The 11,296-nt window shown below is 45.1% G+C and overlaps 1 pseudogene; it reads right to left on the bottom strand.

The window, feature by feature from the left end:
• LOC115930548 (cysteine and histidine-rich domain-containing protein 1-like) overlaps positions 1 to 10,243 on the bottom strand; it is a 36,777-nt pseudogene extending 26,534 nt beyond the window's left edge.
• Positions 10,244 to 11,296: the final 1,053 nt, after the last annotated feature.

Raw genomic sequence — 11,296 nt, forward strand, 5'->3', positions numbered from 1 at the left:
GAACACAAGCATTTTGATCACTGCAAAGAGACAATCTCATTGTAAACAAATCCATTTGTCATGTATTCATTTGTCTTGTCTAAATTTAATTAGTGTGATTTGTCATAGAAAGACTGATCAGCTATGGACATATAAAGACAATTCATGTTCTGGGCCTCAGAGATTAAGTATTAGACCCCGGAGGTAGCCACCCAACCACCCTGAGAAGTCTCACCATAACCAGCCAAAATCCTTTAATGCATCTGTAGTGTGAACTGGAACGTGCTGCTTGGAGACACAAAGGACTCAAAGGACTAAGGCACTCAGTCCTCTGCCTCAATCCCAGACATCTCTGAAGGACCAGCCATCTTCAGAGGTCCCCATGGGGTGAGCTGAGCCCTTTCTCACAATTGCCAAGAAGTTCAACTTCTTTCTCTGTCCAGTCCTTCTTCCTTCATTCTCGTGCAGGTTTACCCCAAAACTCTCCCCTAGAAACATCTATCTCAAAGTCTATTTCCTGAGGATGCATTCCTACAACCACACCTTTATCACATACCCTAGAATTGTAATATCAACAAACACACAATAAAAGGTCAATTGCTGATGGGGATAATGAATTATTGTGGGAAGCGGTTGTTTTACAGGCAGGAAATGAGATGAGGATTGGGTTTCAGTCCTAGGGGAGGCAGGAGAGGCTGGGATCCAGGGCACCTAGGGAGGGGAGCAGGAACTAAGCTTTGTCAGAGGTAGGAATGGAAGACAGAGCGTGAGATGCAGATCATCACTGCAGGTATTAGAATGGGATACGAAGCTGAGGAAGTGGTAATGATGGTTGTGACTCTGAATTTTCTTGGGGAGAAGAACTCTCTGTTTGTAAATTCAGTTTTTCCTTCTATTGTACACGTACCTTCAGACCCCGGTGGGTGGGTTGGTGGGAGGGTGGAAGGGATAGGAGTGGATGAGGACCTGAACTGAAACAACTGCAGCAATTACAACATGTTCTGGAATAGTCAGGTTGGTGAACGTGTTCGCGTTCATTCACTTAAAGTAACTTTAAATTCCTATTAATTCAAACTAGAATGAGTTTATATAGAACCTATGCTATAGGAAGGGAGTTGGGAGGGGGAGCCAGCCTTCTAAGGCCAGCATTAGAAAATGTCAGTCCTATTAATGCAGAAACGGAAATCCAAATACTGCATGGTCTCACTTGTGAGAGTTAAACATGGGGACACGCAGACATAAACATGGGAACAATAGATACTGAGACTCCAAAAGAGGGGCGGAAGGGAGGGGGGAAATGGCTGGGAAGACTTCCTATTGGGTACCATGTTCACTATTTGGGTGATGGGATCAACAGAAGCCCGAACCTCAGCATCACGCAATATACCCTTGTAACAAACCTGCACATGTACCCCCGAATCAAAAATAAAAACAGGCCAGGCATGGTGGCTCACACCTGTAATCCCAACACTTCGGGAGGCCGAGGCAGGCGGATCACCTGAGGTCAGAAGTTTGAGACCAGTCTGGCCAACATGGTGAAATCCTGACTCTACTAAAACTACAAAAATTAGCCGGGTGTGGTGGTGGGTGCCTGTAATCCTAGCTAGTCGGGAGGCTGAGACAGGAGAATCACTAGAACCCAGGAGGCAGAGGTTTCAGTGAGCTGAGATCGCACCACTGCACTCCAGCCTGAGCAACAAAGAGTGAAACTCCATCTCAAAAATATAAAAATAAAAATAAATAAATAAAAACAAAAAACGAATATGTCGGTCCTTGCCAAGTTAGTTAAAATTAACTTCAGCTTAATTAGAAATGGTAGAAAACCTCAAATAATAACAAATTTAACAAGATACACATGTAATTGTCTAATAGAAACCAAGTCTGGAAGTGAGGAGAGGGGAGACTGTCCTGGTATCTGGCAGTTTTGCAAACACTAGGAAGCCAGTCTCCATGTCTTCGCTCCACCAATCACAACAAGAGTACCCACCTCATGGTCTTTTTTTTTTGAGACAAGATGTCACTCTGTCACCCAGGCTGCAGTGCAGTGGCTCAGTTATAGCTCACTGTAGTGCAGCCTCAACCTCCTGGCTCAAGCAATCTTCCCACCTCAGCCTCCAACGTAGCTAGGACTACAGGCACACGCCCCCATACCTAGTTTATTTATTTATTTATTTTTTGTAGAGTCGGGCTCTTGCTATGTTACCTAGGTTGTTCTCAAACTCCTGGGCTCAAGTGATCTTCCCATCTCAGCCTCCCAAACTGCTGGGGTGACAAGCATGAGCCACCACCACGCCTGGCCTTCAAAATTCTTATGACACTCTGTGGACCAACAATTTCTGTAGATGCATTTATACTTTGGTTGCCCAGGCTGGTCTCGACTCCTGGCCTCAAGTGATCCTCCCACCTTGGTGTCCCAAAATGCTGGGATTACAGGCATGAGCCACCATGCCAAACCCACCTCATGGTCTCAAATGGCTGCTGGAGTTCCAGCCATTGCATCCCTACCAGAGGAAGGATAGTAGGAGAAGAAGGGCATGGTCACACTGAGCTGCAAGGAAGGTTGGTGGCCATGTGCCCAGTTATTCATAAAATTTGGGAGCTCTAGTACCAAGGCAGAAGGGAAGAACAGGCATTGGGGGCCATCCACAGCTTCTGCCACACCTGCCTTCCCTACTCCAGACACCTGGCATCACCTCTACCCTTCATCTGCCAGCTCACCCCCCCTCTGGAGCTGACCGACTCCCACACAGAGCAGTCAGTGAGTTAATGTCCACGGTCATGCTGTAGGACTGCTGCTTGGCACTTCTGTGCCTGCACACCAGAGAATTGTACTTCTGAATCAGTTTCCCTCCGAGCACCCCTCTTCCATGATGGCTGCCTGTCCAGCTCTTGCCAGTGCCCTCTCTATGGAGTCTAGTCTCTCCCTGTCATGCCCTCAATCTCTCCAGACACTGGCTGGGGCCCTTTTCTGATGGACCCACCACCCAGATCCCAGTATCAGGCCACCCAGCTTTCAGGGTCACTTCCTGCCTAGACCTTTGCCTCACCTCTCTCCACCTCTTCACTGAGTTGCTCAAACTACACCTGAACTTGACATGCTTATTAGCTTCTCACCAATGATGACAGTGAGCTAAGTCTTTTTTTTCCTGGAAAGGACTAATTCCAAAAAACCATAATTCTTAGGAGCTATGTATTTTTCTTTCAAAATAAGAACTTGAATCCCAAGAGAAAATGTACACCCTTGTAGTTTAGATCACAAGGGCATGACTTGTGAACTCAGAGAGTGGCCTACAGCCTTGGTTCCATCTCTTGCTAGCCGTGGGACTTAGGCCTATAACTTACCATCTCCGAGCTTTGGGTTCCACAACTGGAAAACTATCCTAAGCACAGCACCTACCTTTCAGCACTATAAGGAAGATTATGGAAGATTAAATGAGGTACACTGCCCGGTGCATGGCAAGCACAAAGTAAAGTTACTTATAATAATAATTGATTTATAATCACATGCATTTTAAATATCAGTAAATTGGCACTGATTTTTTAGTTGCTAAAATGTTACTGCCTGGGCTTTTGTGAGAAGTAGTTCAGTGCAGTCAGCGTTTCAATTTTTCATTCTGAAATCTTGTCTAACTCCTTACTTCCTCCTTTCCCTGGTGGACTCAAGCAGTGGAGGTCCCAGTGTGCTTACATCTGAGGAGGTGTGGTGTGTACATCAAAATCAAGCCTGCTTCCTTTTGGTAAATAGTTACACCACACCAGGCGAGGGCCTGCCTACTCCAGTGTGGCAGATGTATTTTTCCAAACCCATAATCAACCCAGAGATCAGTTTATTGGCCCAACCACATCTGCTGCCCTTGATATTACATCTTGGAGTGGCAGTTGAGGGCCTGGCCAAGTAGAGAACTTGTCTTTTGGGGATGAAGTAGCATTCTCCCCCAACTCTCACTTTCTTTTCTACACGTGGATTTCTTTCTGAGTCTCATTTTATCATTGTCTTTTTGGCTTTCTTTGTCTACACAATTGTTTTATTTATTTATTTGCCCCATCCCTCTACTTTTTTTGCAATGGGGTCTCTCTATGTTGCCCAGAAGCATCTGGAACACCTGGGCTCAAGCGATCCTCCCATCTCAGCCTCCCAAGTAGCTGGGACTACAGGCCCGAGTTACCACATCCAGCACCACGATTGTTCCTTTTTACATATTAAATAACCTATGCTTAATTTAGAAAATGCACAAAAATGAAAAGATGGGGAAAACAACCAAACATGTAACTCCTGCACCTTGGTGTGTACCCATCCAGAACATTGCACATGCACACAATTTTTGTTTTCTCGGAAATAAAATCATATGAGCTAGACCAGTGGTTCTCAATCAGGGTGATTTTTCCCCCACAGAAGACATTCAGCAATGTCTGCAGACATTTTAGGTTGTCAAAACTGGGGCAGGTGGTGATACTGGCATCTAGTGGTTGAGGCCAGAGATACTGCTAAACATCCTAAAACGCACAGGCCAGCCCTCAACAACAACCAATTACCTAGCCCCAAATGTCAAAAGGCCCAAGGTTAGGAAACTCTGGTCTAGACCACGGTTAAGCAAACTATAGCCCTCCTGGTTGGCTACCTGTTTTTATAAATAAAGTTTTATTAGAACACGGAGATGTCCATTCATTTCTATGTCATCTATGGCTGCTCTGACTTACAATGCAAGTGAGCAGTTGTAACAGAAACTGTGTGGTCACAAGTCCTAAAATAAATATGAGCCACATATGAAATTTCAAGTTTTTCTAGTGGCCACATTTTTTTAAAGTGCAAAAAAAGCAGGGGAAATTAATGTTAGTAATATGCCCCAAATATTATCATTTCAACCTTGAATCAACATAAAAATTAATGAAATATTGTTATATTCTTTTATTTCCATATTAAGTCTTCACTTACAGCACTTCTCAATTCAGACTAGTCACATTTTTTTTTTTTTTTTTTTTTTTTGAGACGGAGTTTTGCTCTCATTGCCCAGGCTAGAGTGCAGTGGCACAATCTCAGCTTACCACAACCTCCTCCGCTCAGGTTCAAGCGATTCTCCTGCCTCAGCCTCCCAAGTAGCTGGGATTACAGGCACGTGCCACCACGCCCGGCTAATTTTGTATTTTTAATAGAGACTGGGTTTCTCCATGTTGGTCAGGCTGGTCTCGAATTCCAACCTTAGGTGGGCCACCCACCTCAGCCTCCCAAAGTGCTGGGATTATAGGCATGAGCCACTGTGTCTGGCCCAGACTAGTCACATTTTAAGTGCTCACGTTGCTGGTGGCTATTGTATTACACAATGCAGGTCTACATTGCATTTTTCACTAAACTGCTTTTTAAAATTATTTTATTTTTAATTTTATTTTATATATATTTTTGAGACGAAGTTTCACTCTTGTCACCCAGGCTGGAGTGCAGTGGCGCGATCTCGGCTCACCACAATCTCTGCCTCCTGGGTTCAAGTGATTCTCCTGCCTCAGCCTCCCTAGCAGCTGGAACTACAGGTGCATACCACCACACCCGGCTAATTTTTTTTTATTTTTAGTAAAGACAGGGTTTCACCACGTTGGCCAGGCTGGTCTCGAACTCCTGACCTCAAGTGGTCCCCCTGCCTCGGCTTCCCAAAGTGCTGGGATTATAGGTGTGAGCCACTGTGCCCTGCCACTAAAAAAAAAAAAGTGCTGCTTTTTTTACTTAATGGAAATAAAAGTCTTCATGTCCACCATATATTTTTATATCTCTTTTAAAGCGTTCAATTTTTTTAAAAGATTCCAATTTTCTGGATGTTTATATTGCTTCTGAGTTTCACAATTATGAACGATTCTGCCACGAACATTCTTAGATAAAACTTTTTCACCTCATCTGTAATTATTTCCTTAGGATAAACTCCCAGATGTGCGTCAAAGAGCAAAGAAACATTTTTAAGGGTTTTGAAATATATATATTTTTAAGAATAATACCTTCCCTACAAGATGATTACAAGAATTAAGTTACTACATGTAAATCAATTTTATTAATTCAAGTAAGGTCAATAAAACTTAAAATAGTAGGCTGGGCACAGTGGCTCACACCTGTAATCCCAGCACTTTGGGAGACAGAAGCGGGCAGATGATGAGGTCAGGAGATTGAGACCATCCTGGCTAACACGGTGAAACCCCGTCTCTATTAAAAATACAAAAAATTAGCCAGGTGTGGTGGCAGACGCCTGTAGTCCCAGCTACTCGGGAGGCTGAGGCAGGAGAATGGCGTGAACCCGGGAGGCGGAGATTGCAGTGAGCCGAGATTGCGCCACTGCACTCCAGCCTGGGCGACAGAGCGAGACTCCCTCTAAAAAAAACAAAAAAAAACTTAAAATAGTAGAGCCTGGCACATAAAGGCACTCTATAAATACCATCTATTATTGGTATCAGTATTGCTCCTGAATTTATCTCCAGCACTGTGGTTCTAATTATACTTCCACTAACAATGTCTAAGAATGCTTGTTTCTGGTATACTCTTTCTAATACTATTATTTTTATAGCCCTTGCAAATTTTATATACGAAATTGGCTTCTTGTTATTGTTGGTTTAATCTGACTGTAGTTCATTCGTTTTCTTCGATTTAGGATGTTTTTCTTGGGTAGAGTTGTTACAAGCTCAGTCTATAGCCACATGTTTAAGAGTTGGACCATTTTTCACGAGAATGACCAGGACAATAAGTGACCATTTGTATCAGTCAGCTTTCACTAGGTTACATGTTGTAACAAGTGCCCCTAACATCTCAGTGGCTCACAATAACAAGTATGTATTTCTCACTCACATTGCATGTGACAGCCCAGGCTGAAAGAGCGGTGCCCATCGGGGACATGCCATTCCCATGGAAGAGGGAAAGGAATAAATGAGAAAGAAAGCAAGGGTGAAGTCTCCAAAGCTTCAGCTCCTACCCGCACAGACGCCCTTCCACTCGCATCTCATTGGCCAGAGCAAGTCATGGTGCCAAGTCCAATATCAGTGGAGCAGAGAAGTGTATTCCCACCATAAGAGACACTGCAAGCTACATAGCAATGTGTGGGAACTGAGATAGGGAGCAATCCACCAGTAAAATCAATGCAATTAACTAATTGTGTGCCTCTACTCGCCTCAAGTCAGGATTCCCCCTATATGATTCATTACAGTTCTCATAGAAATGATAAGCCCCATCCCCGCTAGCCACCGTGGGAACAGACAACAGATACTGAGCTGCTGTACTGCTTCCAATGGGCTCTAAAGACAAACTGGTCTGGAGAGGCTCAGCCTAACCCAAACACGAGGACATCTCCCACTCCCTGCTTGAAGGGGCAAACTTGCCTATCAATGAAAACAACTTTGTGCCTAAAGTCATCATTACATCACCGACAAGTAGGAAACAATAAATCTCTGATCTGATCTAACCGTCATCAAACAATCGTCCATCATACACAGAGAGTGTAATGGTTCCCTTAGAATAAAGAGGATGGGGTTTATATTGCAGTTGGCCTCACCTGTGAGATCAATAGTTGCTATCAGCAGCAGCAGTAGCATAGTCACCACCATCACCTCCAGCGCCTTTTAAGGTCAAGCCAGTTACCATACCCCCGAACCCAGCCAACAGCACAGGATGTTTACAGATAAAAGGACCAACCCCTGTCCTAAAGAATTGAGCCCTTGGCTCTGCTAGCATGGCTGGTTGGAAAATTATTATGCTACTTGAATCCTCATAAAAATGTATTCCTAAAATCCTAACACTAGACAGTTTTAGAATCAATAAATGTATATTAAAATTACAAGCTGTTCTACCCCAACCCTGAAAGAAACCATTCTAGGAACATGAAAAACAAAAAAGAGCAAGGCATGTTTCCTAAGGTAAGTCACTTCCTATTTGAATCATTTATTTATATAACAAGCCTTTCTGGACTGATTAAGGAAACTGCCAGTTACACTTACCAGCTGTTCCTCAGGTTGGGGAGAAGCATGGCGTTTTCCTCCTGCTTTACATGTGAGTGCCTGTGCTGGAGATTTTTGTCCTCGTATCCAAATTCTCTCCCTTTCTGTCAGTCTCTGGAAGGACTCGATGCTCGAAGAAAAACACTTCTCATCCTGAACCAGTGGCAAAGGGAAGAAAACCAACACGATCCTTTACGTCCCCCTGGGCTGCTAGCTTCCTTGAGCCTCAGAAAATGACCAGGAATGAAAGTACGGTATTTTCTTCTCCATCCGTTTTTAAACTTTAGGTCTCCCAACGCCCAGCTCAAATCCTACCTGTCCTATGAAGGCATTCCTAACGACCTCAGCTGAGAATGGTTTTCCTTCCCTGAACCTCAATTGCAGCTTCCTGATTTTATCCCCCACCAGCACTGTCTTCACTGCCTGGTAATGTTGGTTAACTTCCCAAGTGGGCTGTAACAGCTACTGATTTTACAGGTTCATTCTAATCTCCCTTCTTCTGAGGTTTGGAGTGATTGGTTCAGGGTGAGCCTGTAACCCCAGAGGGACCGTTCTGCATTTCCTCTTCATAGTTAAGTATGCCTTGAGAGAGAGAAGCTCCTGTTTTCTCCTGGGTCATGAGCTAGAAGGGAATTGTGAGCCTGGAACTTCTCAAAGCCATCTTCCCTGGACTCCTGCAAGAAGCCAATGTTGGGAGATGGAGAATCCTAATGACATACTTTGAACCCCTAGATCCAGTTATGCCTGAAACTCAGCCTGAACCTCCCAGTTATGGGAACAAATACATTCCCTTTTCTGCTTAAGTGAAAAGTCTGTCTTGTCTTCTTTTCTTTTCTTTTTTTCTTTCTTTATTTTTTCTTTCTTTCTTTTATAGAGACAGGGTCTTGCTGTCTCTAAAAGGAGGCAGGCTGGAGTGTGAAATGGCACCATCACAGCTCACTGCAGCCTCAAACTCCTAGGCTTAAGCAATCCTCCTGCCTCAGCCTCTTGAGTAGCTGGAACCATAGGTGCACATCACCATGCCTGGCTAGTTTTTGTATTTTTTGTAGAGACAGGGTTTTACTATGTTGCTTAAGCTGGTCTCAAACTCTTGGGCTTAAGCTATCCTCCCGCCTCAGCCTCCCAAAGTGCTGGGATTACAGACATGAACCACTGTGCCCAGCCAATTTCTGTTGGTTTTAATTTTTTTCCTTCCTTCCTCCCTCCCTCCCTCCCTCCCTCCTTCCTTCCCTCCCTCCCTTCTTCCTTCCCTCCCTCCCTCCTTTGTTCCTTCCTTCTTTCCTTCCTTCCCTCTCTCTTTTTCCTTCCTTCCTTCCTTTCCTCTTTTTCCTTCCTTTGTTCCTTCCTTCCTTCCTTTTTTAGAAACAAGGTCTTGCTGTGTTGGTCAGGCTGGTCTCAAACTCCTGACCTCAAGCCATCCTCCTGCCTTGGCCTCCCAAAGTGTTGGGATTACAGGTGTGAGCCACTGCATCTGGCCTCAGTTGGTTTTTGTTATTCACGACCTAAGTGACTAAGAAGCTCACTCAGAACTCCTTAGGAAAAAAGAAGAGTACGATGCAGGTGCTTTAGGGTATAAAATCTCCAAGATCTCTCCATCCTGCTGCTCTGTTCTTGTCATCGTGTGGTTGAAGCTGGGTTGCCTCAGATTTGGGTTCCAGCTGATGGGAAGGGGAAAGAGCACGTGGAAGGGTAGGCAGCTGGCGTCCACAGGTGCAGCTCTGGAGCCGGCACACCCACTTGCCCAAACATGCATGTGATAAGTAGCAGTGATACGGCCACCCCTAACTGCATGGGAAGCTGGTTCATGGCTCTGTCTGGGGAGCTGTGTGTGCAGCCACAGCTGTATTTCTGAAAGAAAGATGTGGATGCACAGCCAGCAGTCTAAAGCACACCAGGTGTTTGTGGATTAAAACAATTGCAATAGCACATCCAATTTCAATGCATGCGAAGTCTGGAGTGAGGTGAAGAAAACACCGCTTCACAGGTATAAAGTGCTGGTGAGCAGAGCCCCTCAGGGTCTACTGTGGGGGGCTTGGACTACGGCAATTTAGTGAACCTGGAACTACATTTTCTAGAGTTCCTTTCCTGTAGGGTTTCAAGTTAGGGCTGACCAGGAGAGAAATTTGCATGAGATATGGAAGGTGGAAGTGAAGCAGCAGCTCTCACGCTCCGCAGGTGGGTGCGGGGCACTGTGCATTGTTACTGTAGCTCCAGTGCGTTGCCACTGATCTGCTGACTCACCCGGTGGCTTGGGGCAGCCAGCCCTGCAGTTCCTCAGCAGCTGCCCCATATCCCTCTCCAGCATCGCCAAATCCTCCCAGGTGCAAGTGTTCTTCAATGATGAGGGACGGCAACTCCTGCTTTGGGTTATCCCTTCACTGAGGGGGGCTGCAAGAGGCAGACATGGCTGATAGGTTGTGGCCTTTCTTCACATAAGGGTCTCTCAGCCTCAGCACTGTTGCCCTTTCAAGCCAGATAACTGTGGTCGGAGGCTGTCTTGTGCATTGCAGTGTTTAGCAGCGTTCCTGGCCTCTTCTCACTAGATAGTCGTCACCCTCACCTAAGTTGTGGCCACCCAAACTGTCTCCAGGCATCAACTCCAAATGTCTTCTGGGGGACAAAGTCGTCCCAGGTTGAGAACCACAGCCTTCACATCTGGCTTTTTTTCTCAACTGCTGGCTTTGTGACCTAGGGTAACCTCAAGCCCATCTGCAGATACAGAGGTCTAGCCGCTCTGCTGAGACCTCTCCATCAGCTGCCACAGTCACAGAAAAGCCAATCCTTAGACTCAGTCCCTTATTCCATGTTACTCACAGCAGTTCTGCTCAGAGATGAATTATGACTTCTATGCACTGAGCCACTTTGGCTTCATGGACCTTATTCTACTTTTAAAACATTAAAAAAAAATTATAGTTTAGGCCAGCTATGGTGGCTCACACCTGTAATCCCAGCACTTTGGGGGGCCGAGGTGGGTGGATCACCTGAGGTCAGGAGTTCAAGACCAGCCTGGCCAACATGGAGAAACTCCATCTCTACTAAAAATACAAAAATTAGCCAGGCTTGGCGTCAGGTGTCTGTAATCCCAGCTACTAGGGAGGCTGAGGCAGGATAATTGCTTGAACCTGGGAGGCCACTGCACTTCAGCCTGGGCAACAGAGCGAGACTCCTCCCTGCCCCCCAAAAAATTATATTTTGTAATTATGTTGGTATAAAAAAAATACTACCTAGGCTGGATTCATTATTATGTATTCACTATTATACTCATTTTCCTCCAATCTTAAAATGAATTATAATTAAAATTGGGCCCTGCAAGTATCCAGGGCTGTAGACATTGTGTGTCTGATGGAGAAGTCGGTCT

Source organism: Gorilla gorilla, chromosome 15 (assembly GCF_029281585.2).
Source record: "Gorilla gorilla gorilla isolate KB3781 chromosome 15, NHGRI_mGorGor1-v2.1_pri, whole genome shotgun sequence".
NCBI lineage: Eukaryota > Metazoa > Chordata > Mammalia > Primates > Hominidae > Gorilla > Gorilla gorilla.